The 21,842-nt window shown below is 37.4% G+C and overlaps 1 protein-coding gene across 1 annotated transcript in view; it reads right to left on the bottom strand.

Moving 5' to 3' along the window:
* Window positions 1-4,602, bottom strand: part of LOC128256150 (protocadherin-like wing polarity protein stan) — a 50,557-nt gene extending 45,955 nt beyond the window's left edge. The window contains 1 exon segment of the mRNA XM_052986279.1: window positions 3,997-4,602. The gene's annotated coding sequence lies outside the window, so the exon portion shown is untranslated.
* Window positions 4,603-21,842: the final 17,240 nt, after the last annotated feature.

Below are 21,842 nucleotides of genomic sequence, written 5' to 3'. Positions count from 1 at the left end.
ACATTTTTTAGCTAAAGAACAATTAAAACAAATCCTGACCATAATCCTTATCATGTGGTTTGAGCTACATTTATATCTTTTCGAATGAAAACGACTGACTCAAATATTTTGTGACTTGCTCTTCCTAATGGGATCCACAACGTCATTCACTTAATTTGACAGCCCGCCCAAATTGATAACTCTAATTAATGCAATTGAAACAAATTTCTAGCATGCAAATGAACGGCACACATCGAGATGGAGTGCTCTGGCTTCTGGCTTCTGGGCATGTGCTGTATGCTGGATGCTTGGACATGCCTCATTAGCCAAAGTGCCACAAACTTTGGCTCCTCTAATTGAATTAACACTAATGAGGTCTCTAGCACACTCTCGTACTCTCTGAATCACCCGATGCCAGTGAGGTGTGAATTCCCCATTCGGAAAGGAGAGCATCCTTTTTGCTTCATTATTCATGCAATCCCACATACCCCACGTTACTTGACGCGATAGTAAATTTAGCAAAAACTAAAACATCGTTTCGGGGAGCTTGATGTGCAGGGCTGTCAATCAATCAATTTGGGCAGTCAGCCGTGGACAGGGTTGCCACCGCACCGTTATGGTTGGTTTGAACACACGATGTTTTAATTTGCCAACAGCCAAAACGAGCTGCAAATTCATTGAGCCAGGGCACTTACACAAATCCCTTGGCCGCATTCTAATTGATGCAAAATTGTGGTAAATTTAACTATTTTTGGGCATTACAAAAGTCTGCATTTAATGAAATAGAAAATTATTTTACATTTTCTGTATTGCATAATGAAAGGGCAAGTCTTTTTAAGCCAAATAAGTTTTATAAATACGGGCTAGAATAGTAAATATTTGAAAAAACTTTTTCCTATGTCTTGTTTTTGAAAACAATTGCCTCAAATATTTTAGCAGGAGAGGGCATTTATGGCAGAATTGATAGATAGCTTTTGTGAGCTAAGTAATTATTTAAACGGTATCTGTTTTCACAGCCAGCATTCATATTTATTCTCTCTATTGGGCTTTTCCACCTGTTGGGCAACAGAAATACAATTATCAGCAAAACCAAATCAATATCTAATTTCAACGGAGGAGCTCAAAGTTACTGGCTCGGTCAAAATGCCATCAATCATGCGATAGACGCCGCATGACATAACCGCTCCAGCTGCGTCTGGATTTGCTTCCATCTGTATCTGTATCTGTATCTGTATCTGGACTTGTATCTAGAGTTTTGGTTTCGGCTGTATCTGTGGGCAGTTGCTGCCGCATAAAACTAAACCGTACGTGTGTATATGCATCAATTAAGCTTTTATTCTAACATAACAATTTTGAATGTGGCCGAAACCAGTTTTGAGTAATGCCAAGAGGGCTCGAGCCTACGCAACCAGTCTCAAAAGTATCTTTCGGTTAGCTGTGAATAGTGGCCAAGAGAGGCTACAAGAAAAAAATACAAGCAATTTGGACCGTCAACGTCATTAATGAGCAGCGAGTGAATATACAAACGAATCCATCCAACTCCTTGCCATGCAAATCCCACTGTGGCAATGGGCCTTAAAACTTTTTTAATAAATTCCACAATAGACTGTTGATATTTTGATGGACCCGGCCACAAATCAGCCACATTAACTGGCACGAGACAACATTCAAATGTTAATTAATCAAGAGCCATAACGAGTTTTCCTTCGCCGGCTTGTATTCCGAATGGATTGACTGAGGTTAGTTCGCCGGATGAGTTGACAATTCGCGGTGAATGTGAATGTGAATGTGGCATCAGAAGCCGGAAAAAATCAACTCTTCCTTGACTCCTTGGCCAAGTACATATGTGTGAAGTGATCTTTTTGAGCTCGAAAACAAAAAAGCAATGAGAAACAGGTTGCGGCTACCGACGAAGAAGCAGAAGAGGATGGTTCTGGTCAGGATGATGGCCCGCAGTTGAGCTGACTGCTGGTGGTGGATTGCTCTCGGCCTGGTCGAGACAGCTGCAAAGCCAACAGGAGAGCCAGGCGCTAAAAAACTCATTTCTTGCACCGAAACTTTTTTACCTGTCATTTTATTGATCTAATATTATTTGTTTGTAAACAAAAATAAAGATCTGACATTTTAAAATGTTAACACTATTTTAATTTTTATATTTTAATCTGTTAAAATGTATGAATCTGACATCAAAAGAAATAAAACAATATTAGATTTATCAGTTTAAATAATTACAAATTAATGACATTATAGTATAAAGATGGATTTTGTTGGGTTAGTTTAGAACATCAGTACTTCCTTCTCTTTAAAGATAAAAAATTAATAAACAATTTTTAAATGATAAATTTATGTTTAATCAATAACCAAATAAAACATTTTAATGGCTAAAATAAATGATTTAATCAACACAATTCATTTTAGCAAAAAAAATAAATGAAAAATAATTTTTTTTTTATATTTGCCTGTTTAATTCTTAAAGGCCAATAAATATGATTTAATTCAAAAATTCAAATTTAAATGGAAAAGGGTATCATTTATGTGTTATATACTGTTAAATCGAAAGACTAAATTTTTTACCAGTGCATAAGCCGCAAGAAGATTGGAAAAAGGTTGGTAACACGCCGAGAGAAAGAGAGAGAAAAGGAGGGAATGCGGAGCAGTAGCAGAAAACCAGTCTTACAACAATTTTTCAGCTACTTGCCACTGGCAGGCTCGAAATGGACTTGACTTGACTCTTCCAATTGCACCAAGCACACCGCATTCCAACTAGAAAATCATAAAACATAAATGAGCGAGGGTATCTTCACCGGCCAAACAAAACAAAAGGGGCTGTGTTAATGGCCTCGAAAAACGTATCTTAATAAATTGGCAATCCGACAAAATCGTCGAGTGAATAATGTATCCAGCAGATAAGTTTGTCCCAGCCTGCTGAAATATTTATGGGCCAGACAATGGGCGCAGATACAAAGATACAAATATACAAACAAACGCAAAAGCAAACTCCCATGGACAAGTGTGAAGTGCAGGGAAAACAAAGCACTTGCAATGCTCAGATACAGATACATTTGTATCTCGTGCAGGCATTTGATTCCCCGATTCCAATTTCGGTTATGTTTTGACCCGACTCGCCACCTCCTTTCTCCTTCTCTCCGTCTTTTCGCCCCACGTTTTAATGTGACTTTTATTGCGCTTCCTCCTTTTGTTGTCTCATTTGGTATTCAGTTTTATGTTGGCTTAAACCTCCGCGTTTGTATCTTTGGTGGCGACTCTGAACTTTAACAGTTGCACAGTTGCGAACGGAACGCTTAAGCTTCGGCTTTGGCTTCGGCTTCACTGGCCAACTGTTTGGGCCAACTGCTAATTGGAGGAGGCCAAGAAAAGGGCCTTAAGTTTAAAGGCCCAATTGGATCTCTATTTTATTGCCGAAGCCGTAGAGTTAAAAGCGGGCAATTAAGAGCGTCTCAAATCGGAATTGTTTAAAAGAAACCAGAACTAAAATAAATAACATGAAAAAGCATCATGCAGTATTCCTTAAGCTATAAATTCTTTAAAGAATTATAAAATGGTTTCAAATTTTTCTAAACAATAATGTACATTAGCTTTGAAATATATCGGAAGAAGCAATAACTCTTTATTTATTTATTGTTCTCTATTAAAAAGGCATATGTAATAGCAACATTTTTCTTCGGTAATCATTTTGGTCAGAATAAGGAGAGTTGTATGGTCCTCATAAAACAAAAACACTCATAGAGTCCAGACCTATTGTATGAAATATTTAAACCAGTAGAAAAACAAATTATCGTTTCCGGAGGAGTAAATATCTTTAAATCCGAAAAATGTCTAAAAGAGGTAAAGCTCTGCCAACCCAGAACATATAGTATCCTATCGGAACGAAACCTGTCATATGTCATACATCAGGTGTCACGTGTCGCACAATCCCCATTAGAATGCAGCCGCATGGCGCCCACAAGGACACATATATACACACGGATATGTCCTGGCTGGAACGTGTGAACTTACAGGCCTTTGTTTGCTCTGCTACTGAATTTCCACGCGTCGGTGGCCAATAATCCGCTTTAGCTGCACGGCTGCATTGTTAAATATTTATAATATATGGCATTTAAATTCGCGCATCCGTGTGTTTTCCTCGTGCACCTTGTGTTTGTATTATTAACACAATATATTATAATTAGCACTCGCCAGTTTGGCGGCTGGCATCACTTTAGCACTGTGATCCAACTATTTGGATTCGGGGAATTCCGTATGATATAGTAAACAGACTATAAACCCCGACCGGTGGTAAATGGTAGGTAAGCTCTGTATTTTCACGGTGGGTGGCAAAAGGGGAGGGCTGTATTTTGCTGGGAAAAGCCAACGCACTTTTCGGAAAAGAGCAGGCGAAGGAAAGACCGCGCGCAAAAATTCACAGAGAGCGGAGTTGCTGGCGAAAAACCGGTAATTTCGACCGTCGAAGTTGTTACTTTGTGTTTGCGTTTGCGTTTGCCTCTGCCTTTTGGCTTTGCAATTGTCTTTGCTTTTGACTTTGCGGAGACGCGCACGCGTAGCCCCGAGCGGATAGTAATGCCTTCGTGTTGGCCAGCGCTCAAACGCGTCCAATCGGTCCGGAGTCGCAGCGTTAACTGACGAAATGAAAACCAGAAACAGAAACTGAAACTGAGTTCCTAGCTGGAACTGAACCGAAGCCAGTTCGTGTATCTGATGGATACTTTCGGTGGTGGTTTTCTGCGGGCGGGTGACTCCGTGTTGCTGCAACATCACCGAGCCACACGCAACATGTTGCTGGGGAACAGGATTGCCACCGAACTTTCTTTATATCGGATCAAAATAAACAATATTTAAGGAATTGTATTAGTTCCCTATCAATTTTATAATAAAAAAGCCTTTTATATTTTACTTACAAGCATTTATACACTTTTAAAGCGCAGAATTGTCGGCAAATACCAAATATTTTCAAGCCTTAGAATACCTTTCTATCAATTAGTAATATTAACACTTAATTCCATTGAGAGTGCAGAATTGGCAGTATTGTTTTTTTTTTATTCACATCAAAAAAATGAAAAACAAAAACAAGTTAGTAAAATAAGCTTTCAAACCATATTTATTAAAAATATTGAAATTAAATTAATGTATTAATATTAGATTTGAGCTCAAATTAACCTTTGCAAATATTTTTTTTAATTTTTTGCTTATTCCAGTAATTTTTGAATTAATGGAACAACAATAGAATGGCTAAATGACAAAATAATAAGCATATAGTTAACTGATACAGACTTAAACAAATGTTCAAAACATTATGTAAAACTTTAATTTAACCACTCAGAATAAATAAAGGGTAAAATGTAAATACAATATTGAACTTTAGAGTAGTTCGTTTGCCAAACACAAATGTCACTAACCAGTATAAAACTAAACACTCTAGTTAAGTAAATATTCAGACACGCATTTCATTTTATAAAATTCATTAAAATTACGAACAAAAGTTTACTTTATGGTTCATTAGCTATATTTTTAGCAGAGTTTTCTATATTGTGCCTATCCCACTAAAATATCAAACAATCAGCATACACAAAACAAATCACATCAAATGTTTTGAAGGAGGAAAGTCCATATAAATTCCCAATGAGTAATACTCAGATATTGCGATTAAATTGAGACACAATAGTCAAGACCCGTTTAACTCAAGAGATTCAATTACGAATATATTAAGGATAAACAATGATTCCATTTATGTGTGTAGGTATTTGAGAAATTATCACGTCTTTGGCATGCTGTTCGATTAGATTTCAATTTGTCAAATAATGCAAAATATGTAATGCAATTTTGTTGGCAAGATACGGCAGAATTAGGGTACATATGGCAGGAGCCAGAAACCAAACACGCTTTTGGCCCACAAGGACAACAGCCGGTGGTGATGGTAATGCCAGACGATGTGTGTGTGTGTGTGTGTGGGCCAGAAATTTATGTGTGTGTTGTATGAAGTGTGTGTTTGGGCAGGAAGGTGTTGGCCAAGACAACGTAGCCCGGAAAACATCTCGCCTTTGGCCAGCTAGCATGGTCCGAATCCTGCCGAACCGGACCGAATCGAAGGGACTTCGAGGGTCGGGGAAAGTGGGAAAGTGGGAAAGTGGAAAAGTGGGAGGCTTCTTGCATGTAATTGACATTGGCCCCTTGCGTTTGATTAATTGCATTTGGTTGGGGCTCTTCCAAGCCATTGACTCGGAATGCTCCGAATTTCGACCATTGATCTGTATCTATGTAACCTTGTGGCCATGTGTAGATGCATCCGTAATCTGTAACCGTTTCAATTTGTATCTGTGTGCTTTTTGCGGGGCAATAAATTCGACATGTTCGACATGCTTTCCAATTACTGGGCGCTGGCATTAAACAAATGCAGCTCACTTGACACACGTCGAAAGCCGGCAGCTCTTTTCGGAGATCGGAGCTAGGACACGGGAATGCAGTTCAAAGGAGGGTCGAAGTTATAGGTTCCAGCAAACCAACCAAGCAGGGCAAACACTGAAAAAAACAAGTGTTTGGTTGAAAGTTCTTGGTAAGAAAATCAATTCCTGCAATCGTGCATTTAATTACCAAACTAAAGAGCCAAAGACCAACGAAGAAATGTGTAAATAAATATAAATGTTGTATTTATCATTTGCACCTGTGTGAACACCTAAATACTAAGTTAATTTTAAAGTTATTCAAGACATAAAGTATTAAAGCTTTTGGCAAATAGCTAATTTTTTTATTTAATGTTAAATTAAATATTTCGATGCAGAAAACTGCTTCTTAATAACTAACAAAAATGTTAAACAAATTGTGTTAACCATACAATTTAAATTACAAGTAATACTTCCAAGTGTACAATAAAAACCTTCGAAATGCATAGTACTATTTTGACTACACCCAAAAAAAAAAACTTAAAGTTTAGTTTTAATAAGTGTGTCTTGAAAAAAAACTACATACAACATAAAAGTATTCATGTAATACTAAAAAATATAAAATATAATATAAAAAAATATAGGTTTGTTTCTATACCGAAAAGTCTAAAACTGAAGTCTAAGGTCCTCTTTCTAATCCACATAAGTTTTATTTTAATACTTTCGTGGTATGAATCTAATACCCATCTTATTAAGACATTTTTCATAAAATTTTTTTTTTTGGGTGTAGTTAGTTTTGTTGGTAAAATCTAATATTTTTGTTTTGATTGAATACAATGTGGAGACCATTTTGTACAAACTTCTGTTTTGTTTCTCTCTCTGCAGGACGAAGACACTTGTCTCTGCATTTGGTTTATGCAAGTGCCGCCTGCGAGCGAAATAAAAAGTCTTGAAAAGAGGAAAAGTAAGGGGCTGCAAGGCTGCCGCTTCACTGAACACCAATGGATGCCAGGGGGTGGGGGTGGCGGGGGTTAAAAGAGGGGTCAGGGGGTCAGAGGGTGTCGCTGCGAACCAAGAAACATAACTCAACAATGCAAAGGACGAGCGGCAAGCAAAAAGAGCAAGGCGAGGAGCCACAGGCTGCTTCTTTAGAGGAGCAAATTGAACGTTCTTACGCTCGACAAACGCTGCCCATGCATAGTTTATGATCCCCCCTACCAACCCAACTCATATCTATGCATTTTGCTGAATTAAACCAACTGCACAGAATGTCGCAGATAATTCAATGCACCTACACACAGCACAGTTTTATGGCCCTCGTTCTCGTCCTCCGCCGGAGTCGAAAAGTGCCACGAGGGTAATTTAAAAATCCATTTGTGTTTTGAGATTTCGCCGGCAGGACCACGGCGATGGAAGCTATGGAAGCTATGGAAGCTGGCCAACAATTGCGGTGAGCGGTGTATAAAAAATACGAAATGGCAAGCTCTGCTCTGGGTGGCATGAGCGTGGCTGGGAAATCGGCCAGAGCGGAAAATGGAAAATGCGAACGTCGAATGGCTGACTAGATGACTGCCCGACTTGACTGCGTGACACAATTTCAATTTGCATTGACAGCATGAATTATAGCAAATAATCCCCGAAGGCAAATGCGATTTTAGCGATGCCAAGAGCTCCGGTTTCCCACTTTCACAGTGTTACCAGGGTCAAACGATTTCCTGGGAGCGGTTCCGCGGATAGGGCGTCCAGCTGTTATTGATATGGAAATGATGCGCACACCCAAAAATAGAAAGTTGCCCAAGGAAAAACAAGCAAACTTGCGAAAATAAAGCAGAGCTGGACGCGACGAAACGAAATAAAATAAAACAGCGACAATAAAAGCAAATAAAATTTAAATTTTATGCAGCGGCAGGAGCAGTTAATTTTGCTCAACAGAATAGCTAAACGAGCGCAGAAAAACCCCAACAAAAAAAGGCACTCACAGCAAATGGCAAAGGAGGAAGAGAGATAGGCACAGTGCAAAAGGGAGGGAGATAGGAAAAATCGTAAAACTTGGAGAGAAAGCTAATGAGGAAAAGCCAGAAAGCACAAATATGAGTGGGTCTATAGATAACCAAAAAATGCTGAACAAGTTAAATATAGGAATTCAAATTTAAATGTTACAAGTAATTTGCTCTACGTGCAGCAAACTCGCTTAAGCATTCAGTTCAATTCTTTTAAAGCCCAATAGGCTACGAAAATTTTATTAATTACTGTGAATTGAATTGGAAGCCAATTTCATTTGCGTCTCTTGTTCGCAATCGACATGGCAAACTCAATAAACAGAAATAACTTGAAATTACAATGGTATGGAGCTACGGGGACGTTCATAAAAGTATACTACAATATTTGTAAGCACCCTGATAAAAATATGGCATAGTAAAAATAAATATATGGCTATTAAATTCAAAATTGTATATATTAATATTTTATTTAAATATTTAATATAATATTAAGTACAGTACGTATTAAATACCAAAATTGAATATTTAATATTTACATAATTGTGGAGTAATGTAGATTTAAAATTAAATTTTTATATAAATTTCCAGATATTAAAATGTAATCTGAAAAAAAGGCTAATAATATTACATCATAGTTTAATATTTTTATATTTAAAATAACTAGAAAACGCAATGGATGAAAATCAAAGCGACAAATATTTAAGTTTAGTATGAAATATTTGGATTTACAACGATTTTTAACAAGTGCAATAATTTTGCTAGGTTTTCCTTTTCTTCACATTTTTTATATCTTTCATACTATTTTAGCAATTAACAATTCTAGTTTTTTTTTTCGTTATTCAGTTATATTGTAGTACATTTATAAATTAAGCAGTTGTCTCAAAAAATTTTTTAGTTCAGTTGAAAAACATTATTCTATAAGTCAGAAATTTTTAATTGATTAAAATTTAACAAAAAATCTGAAGAAGAATGCTTCTATTAAGAATAACTTTGCCATTTTATCACCAATTTTTCTTTGGCTTTTCTTTGATTCCGAGTCTCGAACTAATTATTTTCTCAATTTTCTTTGGCTCCTGACGCAAAAGATCTCTTTGCAATAACACTTCCCTGCTAAACAAGGAAATGCGAACATGCCACTAACTAACCACCTGAGCTACCGAGGTGTTTGTCCTGCGGCATACCTCTCCTTTCGCCTTTCGCCTTTCACCTTTTACTTTTCCCTTTCCCTTCCTTTTTCCATCCCCTTTTCGCTGAGCTTCACACCTGCGTTCTGTAAATTAGCGCACTCCGCATCACGCCTTTGCCACCTGGGAAACTCCGCAGCTCTTGTTATATTATGTTTTTTATTTTGGCGGAACCACTTATAAGTTGATATAAAAAATGCATGCCGAGTGCATTACGCTTCCTCTTTTTCAGGTGGGCTTCCTGCAGCTCATTAGCCAGCGTCTGCCTTTCCGCCCGACACCACCCCCATTTGAACTGCGGAAATTTGCGAGTGCGTGCGACGGAGGCGTGCTCAAGTGGGCGTGCCCAGCTGCATGCCGGCACGGAAAACTATGTCAAAAACTTTAAAAATATTCACTGGCATGGCGTGGCGCTAAAATGTTTGTTGTTCCGAGTGCTTGCCTGCGTCTAAGGATGTTTGCCGGCGGTTCGAAGAGCTTGTCGTCGTCCGTCGACGACCAGGTGTGAGAAAAGGAATACTTTAAAAGTTGCCGATGCCGCCTGCTGCCAGCAGCTGTAAATTATATGCAAATTACGTCGAAACGACAAATATACGAAAGGATCTGCGCGGTAAATCAAGCGAAAAACAAAGTTGCTGACGCTCGAAAAAGGGGGGGGTAGTTTGAGATGGGTTTGAGGGGGTTAGCCCCCAAAGTTGGTAGTAGGTGTAAAGCGGTAAAGGACGGGTCGGGCGATGAAACTAACAACACTTGAGGACGTGCAAAACGTGTTCAAGACGAGGAGTTGAGCCACGAAGTCCTGCATCCTTGAGCCAGTCTCTGTCGCCTGTCCTGTATTGATATTTGTGGCACGTCACAGTTGGAGTCATCACGTCGTGGCGAATGGAACGCATTCTCAGTGCACGGATATCGGGATGCCGCAAACTCAAGGCTGCAGCCAATGCACTACAATAAAACATTACCGTTTTACCTCGGCAAAAATCTGAGCCTTAAATAAAAACACCCAAAAATTTAGAGGGTATTCCAAAATATAATCACTTAAATTTTTTTAAAAAGGAATTTTTTTGCTTATTTATTGAACGTTTTATATAAAGTTAAGTATTAAAACTTACTTATCTATTCCGAACTGAGATAGTTGATAAAGTACATTTTGGCAGTTTAGTTTTAAGTTTTCTTATCACTTGCATTTATACAAACACATGAATAAACACATGAAATGAAATTTTTAATACAAATAAGTTCATTTTAAAAGAACAAGTTTTATTTTATTTAATAATATTTATTAAGCTAAATTTTCAACGACACAAGGTCTTTCAATTAATTGAAATAATCTTGGAGTCGTTTTTCCCAGTGCATGAAAAGCATGCAGCCTAAAAGCAGGCAGCACACAGACAGCCTCGCACACCAGGACATCGCGGCAGGCTTAAGCACATCACGTCAGCGTGCTGTCAATGAGCAGCACTTGTACGGCCTGGAAAGGATACTGTTCCCGAATGGGATCGGATGCGATGGGTATGTGATAAGGGGTATGGGTGGCATGGGGATCGGAGCATTGGGATGTGGTGGCCCTCAAAGTGCGGGCTCCCTTTCCGCCTGTGATTTTCCGTTCGCACGCTCACAAATGTTTTATAAGTCATTTTTATGCATTTTTTCCTGTACGAGTATTTCCCAGCTTTGCCGTTTTTTCCTTTTACCCTTTCTGCTTGAAAGTAGAGTGGCAAACAAACTTAGGGATGCGAACTATGGCCATTTTTTTCCTGAAGGACAATGCGACACTATTATTCCTTGTTATAACTTATTTACTGAAAAAGAAATTTGCAATTCCCCTTTTAAAATCTCTCATTTTCTTTGTAGTCTCATGACTTTCATTGTCAATTACGTTTACGACTTACGATTATTATATTGATTAATATACGAACTAACGGTAAAACAATATACAATTAATTTAAATACTTAAAAGTCAAACTACTTAAAAATCAATTTAAATTTCATGTTCCTTCCTTTTTTTAAAGTTGATACTATTTAGTATAAAACGGCGCAAGATAAATTGAAGATTAAATTCAAAATATGAACATGAAATTTTAAAATAAAATTCAACTTTTGTAAATCCTATAGCACCTTTGCTCTTGTGTGATTATTATTATTAATGAATCTATTGTAAGAAAACAAATTCATTCATTATAGTTGGAGCCAATGATGCTGATATAGCTCCTCTATCACTTGGCTATAAAACCCTGTCAACTCCATGAAGTCCTGGCAATGTGTGCATTTTTTTGTGTTCATTTTCCATTTTCTTTTCAGTTTTCGCTGGCGTTGGTCCTGCTTTTGCTTTTTGCCGGCGATACAGCCTGCCTGCCGCGCGCATGACTTGATGCTAACAATAGCACTCCGGCAATGGGTTGCAGCCGTAGTTGGCAGTCCGCAGTCCGCAGTCCGGAGCTTGAAACCTTGGATCCTTGGAGCCCGGAGTGCCAGAACATCACGGCATCGAGGCATCACGGCCTGGTTTGTCGACTTGTCGGGTTGTCGCTTCCTGTGCCGCCTCAGCACGCAGTGCACCCACATATACACACGCATCCGAGGACGAACACACAGATTGACAGTCTTTTAATTAAGAAGCCGTCAAAGATGGCGCTGGCACGCTCTCCAAGCTCTCAACCTCTCGCCACTCGGGCTCTGGGGAACCCTCGATTCGAGGCTGCGAATCGCAAACTGCAGCCATGTCACTGGCAATTATGCACCGACTGCTGCAGGCAGCCGGCAAACGCAATTCAATTCAACGTTTATTCACAAATTAATTGAATTTTTGGTATTCATTGTGCGGCGTAACCAGGCACACTTGCTCCTCGCAATCGGATTGAGACGAGGACTCCGAGTCCGGCTGATTGATTAATCATATAGCCGGCTAATTAACCGCAAGCGTCGGCAGATGTTGTCAACAATTAAGCTGACACTTGACACACGGATCGAGCAAGGACTATCTGGGATGGTATTTGCATTGAAGGCTGTTTAAACCAGATCCCTTTAACATCATTATAATGTTGAAATTTATATTTTTTAAAGGCTAAGGAAATTCATTTACCTTTTCTTAAATCGTAACATTAAACTTCTGGTCTTTAGTTTAGTTAAAGTATTCAATTCAATTAAAGAGAAATGGTGTCAATAGTTTTCAAAAGACTACTTGATTCAGTTAAGCTTTTTTAAATTTAACTGTTTTAAGAAGCTAATTTACTACTTTGAATCAAACACATTTTTCCTTAAATTCATTATTTAAGATTCACATACCAAGATTCATATACCTTATTGCTCCCTCCTCGTTAAAAAAAATATACTTTTTGGCGATGACAGCTTTTTATAACAATGGGATTGTCGACAATGATTTCCAATAAGCGATTGAATACACTAGAAATGAAGTTAATAACAACGCGACCCTCACTTGGCTGTTTCTGCTGAGCCCAGCTTATTTCCACTTTGGAACTCATCGTTAGGTAACTTTTTTCGGCAACTTTCTGGAGGAAGTATACTTTTTCCCTTTTAACCTGTTTTTTTTTTTTTTTTTTAGTATCTTTGACGGTGCAGCCTTGACAATTTATTCAGGGCCTGCTGTTTAACTTTGCAAGCGAAAAGTTTGCCGAGCTCGGACTTTGCTTAAAACTACTGCTCGATAGCACTTATTACAGTTTGCCAAAGGTAAGGAGCAGCTGCCGGCCATGTAATAATTGCATCTTGTTGTAAAGAGGCCAATAGTTACTTCTTTCAGTTCAATTTCGAGTGACACTTAAGCAGGCGGACGGAAAGTCGAGCTAAGTGCGAGTTCGACTTAAAGATGAAGCACTGTTCACGTGGAAACTCAAGTATTTACGAATACACTCTAAAATCCATTTTTCCCACTTGAAATGTACAATTTTCCTTCTGTCCACTGTTAATATAATTATAATTTCAATGAGAAATGAAGGAGTGTATCCAATGATATTCATATATTCATTGAAACTTTTTCAAAAATTATCTTACAATGCAGGTAGTAGATAAGTCCAAACGAGCCGGATCAGGTCATATACGTCCCATAGGAACAATCGGAAAAAAATATAAACACAGATTATTACTTTGCTGTTTTTAATTTTGTTTTTTTTTTAGTTCTTCAATATATACATAGGAATGGCTTATTATCTTAGAAATACGATTCAAATTTGATTCAAGTTGGAGGACTATCATAAAGCTCCCATGGAATCAATCGGAATATTACAAAATAAATACGCGTATAAATCCATTATTTAGGATGGTGTGGATGGTGCGGAAGGTGAGGATGGGAATCAAACTTCAAATGTTTTATTTATATTTTATTATTTTTTATCAGGGCTTGCAAAAAACCTTCAACCATTTCAAAGTGTTCGGCTTGCTTCCTTTCTTGTTATGATTCGAATTAAAACTTCCTAAGTAAATAATCTGTAAGTATATTAGATTATTTGAACACATTTATTTATCTATAAAATGTTTTCTACAACTAAAAAGTCAAAGTAGCAATAACAATAAATTAAAAAAAAAGATTTTAAAAAAGTGCTAGGCTTGGCCTTGCTTGCGTGCCTGCAAAAATAACTAGAAACAAGTTTTTATTTATAGATTGTTGAATAGACCAATAAATATTTTAATTCACAAAAGTCCTTTAACATAAAGTGATCCGTAACATGACCAAACTTTGTCTGGGTGTAAATATGCAGATGTCTAAACTGTATTAAAATGCAGTTATTTAAGACACTCGAGGGGCAGCTTATGCAAATAATGCACATAAATTTTGCAGCGACAACCTGGCAATTCGTTCTAGCTTGGCCAAAACATTTGCGGAAAATACTTCACATTTGCCACTTTTCTGGCTGCTTGATTACTTATGCCACTCCACATATTCGCAGGATAACAAACACATACACACACACACACACACAAAAAACCATATGCCAAGGAATGCAACAATGTGCATAAATTTAGCAAAACTTTAAAGTTTCTACCACCGCCCGTTGCTTTTAGCCAACAATGTAAAGTGGTACACACCCAATCTCACACTCACACTCACACACAATAGGAGAAAGTTGCAACATATTTCGAGCTGTGCCACTCCAACGCATAATTAATGTTTATTTTAGCACTTTAATTGGTTATTAGAAGTGGAACCGACAAACTTTTAATGGCCCCGACAGGGCATCCACAAAAAACTGAGGAGCATATTTGTATTAAGTGCATGGAAATTGATGATGATTGCTATTGCCATTGGCAACCTCGGCGTCGCAGAAGCCTGTTTAATTGAAATAATTGACATTTTACGCCGCATGTGGCAAAGTTCCTAATGTTAACTGGTTGCTTGGCAGGCAGCTTTGCTTGATATGCCACCTAATTAATGTCATTATTCCCGCACAAAAGTCAATTTCACAGCAATCTGAAAACCAGCAATTAGCGCAATTGACGGGACACTTTAAACACTAACTATCAAATACATAATCAAATTATAGCGCCTATAAAGTTTAGTTAAGTGCACACATCAGGAAACAAGTTAACAACAAGAAAAGTACAATTAAACTGAAGACAATAATAAGTTTTTAATTAAAGAAAAAATAACATAAAATACAATAAAGCATCACTAAAAAATTTTTAGACATATTTATCGCAAACAAAAATAGCTAAAGGTGAGATGAATATAATTTATATAAGAAAAACCATAGCTAATATCCCATAAATATTTAAATTGTTGTTAAATTTTGATCTGATGCATCGACAGAAAAAAGAAGTTCATTTATATTTCAATTTCACTGATTTAAATTAAAATATGCTTATTTTTTTTTATTAATTACCATGGATGAGGTAGGTAATTTTATTGATCGAGATGAGATCCAAAGAGTTATGACTGGTTAATGCTCTTAATGAACTTTAAGTAAAATGTCACTCTGAACCCAAAAATGCATTTACAAAGTGTCTGTTTAAATACATTTTTACATTACGATTTTTGGCTTAAGCCAAGAAGCCTTTAAGCATCTTATCAGCAGCGAAGTAACTCAATGCCCTGTCAATTAATTCCCACGCAGTATTTGTATTTACCTGGCACTTTATTTGCTTAGCAGAATGGCCCCAGTGCTCTGCACTTTCTGACTTTTTCACTCATTAATCCGGAGAAGCCCGCCATCCACTTCACACATGAGCAGACATAAGCACTTTATAATTATAACATATTAATTAAATAAAGTGCACTTCCGCTGTCATTAACACACAGCTCCCGAACTCGGAGCTCGCTCATCATAATAGCTCGACTAAGCTGGGTTCTCAGCCGGATCTCAACCCTTCGGCATTGTTTGCAGCCATCAGCAGCAAACAGAAACAGAAACAGAAACAGACAACGAGGTGGATGGATGCACCTGCAGGTGAAGCGGCGAAGGCAAATGCTATGACTGGAGTTGAGGCCACATCTCCTCCATTACCATCCCATCACATCCCGAAAGCCCAAACCCATTCCGTTGACATTTGACAGCAGGAGTCAAGCAGAGGGCGAGGTCACTACTCCCACAGCGAGGCATCCAAAGCTAGTTTATGGTCAACTAGCCGGCCCCAAGTCCATTCCCTTTGGGGGTCCAGGGCCTGAGAACCGTCACTTCACACGTGCGGGTAAGTCCCAGTTAATCCCCAGTCCAAAATGTAGTGCTGGCACCAGAGAAACTGGCTGTGATTGCGGAATCACTGACACCCAATTGGGAAAATTACACATTTTCAACTTTATGTTAAAAAATCCAAAAATTTTCAGTAATCAACATTAAAATGATGCTGAATTTTATTAGGTATTTAAGCTAAACAAGGTTTTATTTAACATTTATCTATGGGAATAAAGTTAAATAAAAGTTCATACTTTAATTGATATGAGAAATAATAATGAAACGATTTTCAACCCTTAGACACATCCTTGTCAAAACTTTAAACAACTTAATTGAGTAAGTAAATGAAAAATTAAATAAACAATTACTACAAAAATGAAATAAATGTTATCTTTTCATTATCCAATCTTATGTATTTGTAATATTGTATACAAAATGAACAATGTTTAAACAAATTCGTTTTTTTATTGAAAAAAATAAGTGATTTTCGTTAACCAATGTTTTCTCTTTTACTAAATTTTTCACTTCACATCCAATCTTTTGTTTTAAGCATTTTGCAAAAATATTCCTGGTATTCAATCGTAAATGAAATTGCCTGTCTTCGTTTGTTGAAGGTAGTGACTGCTATTCGGAACTTATGGTGAGAAGTAGTTGCTGCAATTGCATTGTCTCAGCACTGACAGGCATTTGTCCAAGGCAAAATGATCCCCACCCTGTCAGCAGTAACCCTTTCCCAACCACCCAACCACCCAACCACCCATCCCATCCCCAACCACCTAAACATTCACCCACCCACAGACACACTCACATCAAACACACATATTCAGACAATGGCACTCGAGTTGTCTGTAGTTGTTGGTGTTGCCGTTGTCTGACGTCGAGTGTATTCGAGCTTTTGTTGGCAAGTGTTGCTTTGTGCCCGCGACTTGCGATGAACTCATAATTTGAACTCTGACATCGACGACGCATGCAAAAGAACCGCCCAGATAGTGGGCAAAAAAATCAATAATGCAGCGCTGCAAATATTTGATAATGCAAGAGTGCATATTTTTCCATTAGTTTTGGAGTAGCGTAAAACTGCCAAAATCGCATTCGCATTCTGATAACATTATGCAATATTGCAATTTGTTGGGCAAATAAGTGGCATCCAAAGCAAATGCTGTTGGTAAACAATTCGGCCCACTCAATGTTGCATTTTCGCCCCCGAACGCCGAGTAATATCAATTAGCGCCACTTGTGCGATTGATGGATGCATAAATTACACGGCACGAGCAGATCGCTCTATACAAATTACGCGCAGCGTGTAATATGACAGTCGACAGTGTTCAAACAGCCATCGCTCACACCAAGAGGGGTTTTCCGGGGGGTTACGGCTCCTCCGAAGGGTCCTTCGAGCTGTGATGCCACTTTAGCAATCTAGTTGCTATTTATGGCAACTTTAATATGTTTTCTTTTTTTTGTAATTGCTATTCGCCACATATTTAGCAATTTATAATTTTTCTTAAGCAATTGATTGCACAAACTACGATATAAAATGGTTCAGAAAGAAATCGAAACTTTTATTAACTCGGTGGTTCGATTATATGAATAGCTTGAAGTGTTTGGTCACTATTTTGCTGTGTTTTATGCTTGGGTTACATCGGAATAATAAAAAATATCAAATTTTATTTTAGTTTTAACTCACTAATTTTAAATTTTTGTAAAATTCTTTTTCATATAGAAATGGTTTAATACTTCAGAACAACGCTTTTTAATTTTATTAAAATCGGAAATCGATATCATATAACTTCCAAAGAAATGATCCAATAATTGAATGGTTTTTAATAGGTATTCATATAATTCAAAATTTACATGTTTAATTTTTCCAATAGGTGCAAGGGTGTATAAACATCGGCTTGCCGAAGCCATCGTCCTTTGGTTTTTTAATTTTTTTAAAACATACATATATATGTTAATAAGAAAAATTTAAATTTTTAGTACCTTTTAGCAGTTTTTTTCCAAATCTAGCAATTTTTGCTTTGGAGATTCTGACACTACTGCCTTCGAGGGGTGCTGAGTGGAATGCCGAGGCATCACATCCGTTCTGACAGCAGCAGGTGCTGCCAGTTTGCAGTTGCCAGTTTGCAGTTTGCCAGTCGCCCATCGTCCTCTAGTCCTTCACTTAGAAAAACATTTGTCTTGACTCTAGAAATTAGAAAATTACACTTTGGATTTTGACATAAAGTCAATACTTTGTCCGTTATTGGGTTTAACTACAGTTGCTCTTAATCTATGTATTGAAGGTGGAATCTTTTGATTGGTAAAGTACATTATAAAAAATTGGATATGTAAAAAATTAGAGTTTGTTTTAAAATATTATATTTATAATTCAATTTATCCCCACAATTTAAGGATTAAAAAAATCGTATGTTATAATTGTGTTCTGTAAAAAGAACCTCTTAAGCTGGAATAAAAGTTATTTATTTTTAGTGACTTTGCTAAAAATAGTTCGCAATTTTTATTTTAATTTTCGAATTAAAACTTGATTTGAATAGTATATAAATTCTATCAAAAATCTAATAAAATTGAGATAAAAATACCAAGCTTATTTTTATGCTATTTCCCAAATGAAGACAAAGAAAATCATAGTTAATTTCCCCTTTATAATGATGACTGTTTTTTAAGTGTTTGAGACTGCTCCTTCTGGGGGCAAGACGACCCCGACCGCATAATTTGCGGCAATGCCCGGAGGAAATGTCGCCGCTAAAGTTGCGGCTGTGTTGCTTCGAAGTTTCCCATCCTTGAGCTCCTAACACACAAGCATACTTATAAACTTGCCTTCAGAGTCGTTCGGCATAAAAATTTATCATCTTTTCAGCCAACCGGGAGACATTCGAGGGGTTGTCCTCGCTGTGAAAATTAACTTAAAGTCCTTTAAAGCAGTGCGCTTTTAATGTTGTTAAGTCAAAGTTGATTTTCTCGGCTTAACCCGATTTTCTTTTGTCCCCCTTTTTCGTACAAACTGTGCTAACCACATCAATCGACTTGCACAGCTTTCCTCTCAACCGGACGCAATGGCATATTGAATTTATAAATCCCCATGATATGGCGCAAATTTGTTTCACTGACAAATCTACTCGCAGCCCTTGATGAAGTCACAAAAAGCGTATTTTTTATATTGACACATCAGCGTAAACAAATTAACTTTAACGCCCGGCAGTTGCAAACGTTGAAAAACCGTACCATAAAATGGAAAAAAGATTTCATGACAGCTGAATGAACTGAAGCGAGTGCGTGGAGTATCCAACTCACTTTAAAAGCCATAAACTGTATGCCCCACAAATTTATTATACATATATTATACATATTTATTTCAATATGATATCACAAATGTTTTTAAAAATTTAAAAATGGGCAATGATTTAGTTTTAAGTTATGAACCATTTATTAAGAATAAAGACTTAATAATAATAGCAAACAAATTTTAAGAAAATATTGAAAAATATTATGTTGCTAATCAAAAGTTAAAAGTTAAAAATACAATAATAATAAAATTTCATTTTTACCAATCAATCTACCAAATTTGTACTCACTCCTGCTAATAAATTTTCTTATCTAAGAAATCAGTTCTGCCAATTTAAAGTCTAGTCGGATCAGAAATAAAATTAAGTGCAAAAGTAGGTTTTATGCCTAAATACAATACGATTACACTATATAAATTTGTTGTTAGGGAAAGTAAAATTTAAAAAAATGTAGTTTATGTGAAAAACTTCAGTAGTTATTGAGAAATACGACGAAAATTAAAATATATAAAATTTATTGTTGAAAAATATCTATTTATTTCCAAATAATAAAATGCTGTATAAATGTGTAAAAATAATATTTCGACAGAAAATAATGTTTGTAAATATGGAATGAAATGGGAGTGATGAATTTTGTTTTTTACCCTAAAATATCTTAAACAGGGATTCGTTCCGTAAAATTCTTCAATGCAACCGGCAAATAATACAATTCCAGGGCGTAAAAAAATTATGGCAGCAATGCATTACAGATATTGATAAAAAAAACATGAAATTGTCAGCGGACGGGAAAAGTGTCCGAAGCCGAAATGAAAACGCCAGCAATAAGGGAAATCGTAAATGCTGTAAAAATGCCCGGTGGTTCTAGCATTCGGACCATTTCCCTGCGGTGGTGCGGTGGATTCGGTGGGTTGGTGGATCGGTGGTGTGATGTGTGTTATGGGTGGCAAATAGTCAGAGGTGATGATGGTGCTGCTGCACTGTTGACAGTACACAAAACCGTTTGCTCTTTCACTTTTTTGCAATCTATTTTTCTCGCAAATTTACAACTGCAATCAGGAGTGTTGAAAATGGCCGAAAGCGATTCGCGCTTAAAACAATCCAAACTGTTTTCGATTCCATTCAGTAAACACAAATAGTAGCAGCATAATGGCTTTATTTAAACGGAGCTTAAAGCGGCGGCCAAACATCAGTGTGTAAATCAGACGTTAAAGCCGAATTCAGGCTCAGTTTCATTGTCAAGTGCAGGACCCTAAACGCTCTATTCCGCATGTGTTATTATCTTGGCAAAATGCCGAGTTGTTTTTCGCCGTTTTGAATATGAATATGACTAAATGGAGACTCTGGTTGCACCTCCAAAAGCAGTCGGGAAAAACGATACGTTTTTAGCTTTAGAGTTCTTCAACTGCCACCCTACTTTTTTTAAATTTCTTTTTTGAGTAGCTGCAATTTGCAAGTGGCAAACAGTTGTTACCAATTTTTTTATTTTTTTTTTAGCGTTGCTTTTTCTGTCTGGTTTGCTTGCAGCACACGTAATTAAAAATTCATCATACGCCACGTTGACTGCGACCGACACGAGCAAAAAACAGGAGATAAAGCGAGGGCAAATTCGACGGGTGGGTGGGTGTTGGAGCTAAATGAACTTCAAACTTTTTACAGCAAAACTAATTGGAAAACAATTAAGGTTTACTAACTTTCAAAGGCTTGCTAGACAAATGAAAACGGACTAGGCCACTGAATTAAGCTGGCCAAATGAACCGGTGTACAAGTTTATATAACAATATTTACAATCAAAATATACAACAAGGCATGTCTTATTTTTTTTTTTTTTTTTGTTCGCTACAAAACTTTCAACTTGCTACTTTTAGTAGTTTCGTTTTTACCCGCGTTGTCTTGTTAAACTTGCCCTTATCCTTACCATTGGCGAGCAAACAAAACTATGGGAAGCACCTGAAATTTGCTTTAGGATCCAGGGATCCTGGAAACAGGAGCACAGCGTGGTCAGGTAATTGAAAAACTTTGAACGCTTGGGCTTTTGGGCTTAGCAGGCCGAAAGTTTTCGTTTCGAAGTTTTGCTTGTTACAACGGCGGCAAATGCGCCAAAAAGCAGTGCTTGTCGTGGCCTAATCAATTGGCGATTTAACTGGGTGCAGGTCCACTCTACTCCACTTCGAACTAGGCCAAATGCTCAATGCGCATCAATTGGCTTTGTCGCAGTCGCAGGCTTCAGTTCGGCAGCTTCCGGTTCGCCCCCGCATGCATGTCCGTGCACGTCGCGTGCGTGCTGCCAAAAAGAAGCGGAAATGCACAAATCATGGAGCGCGCACGCCATTGTTGTTGGCGCAGTCAAAACGGAAATACGAGCGAAACATATGCGTGG

Source organism: Drosophila gunungcola (genome assembly GCF_025200985.1).
Source record: "Drosophila gunungcola strain Sukarami chromosome 2R unlocalized genomic scaffold, Dgunungcola_SK_2 000013F, whole genome shotgun sequence".
NCBI lineage: Eukaryota > Metazoa > Arthropoda > Insecta > Diptera > Drosophilidae > Drosophila > Drosophila gunungcola.
Note: the sequence above shows the minus strand (reverse complement) of the source record. Positions and strands in the feature narration are given on the sequence as shown.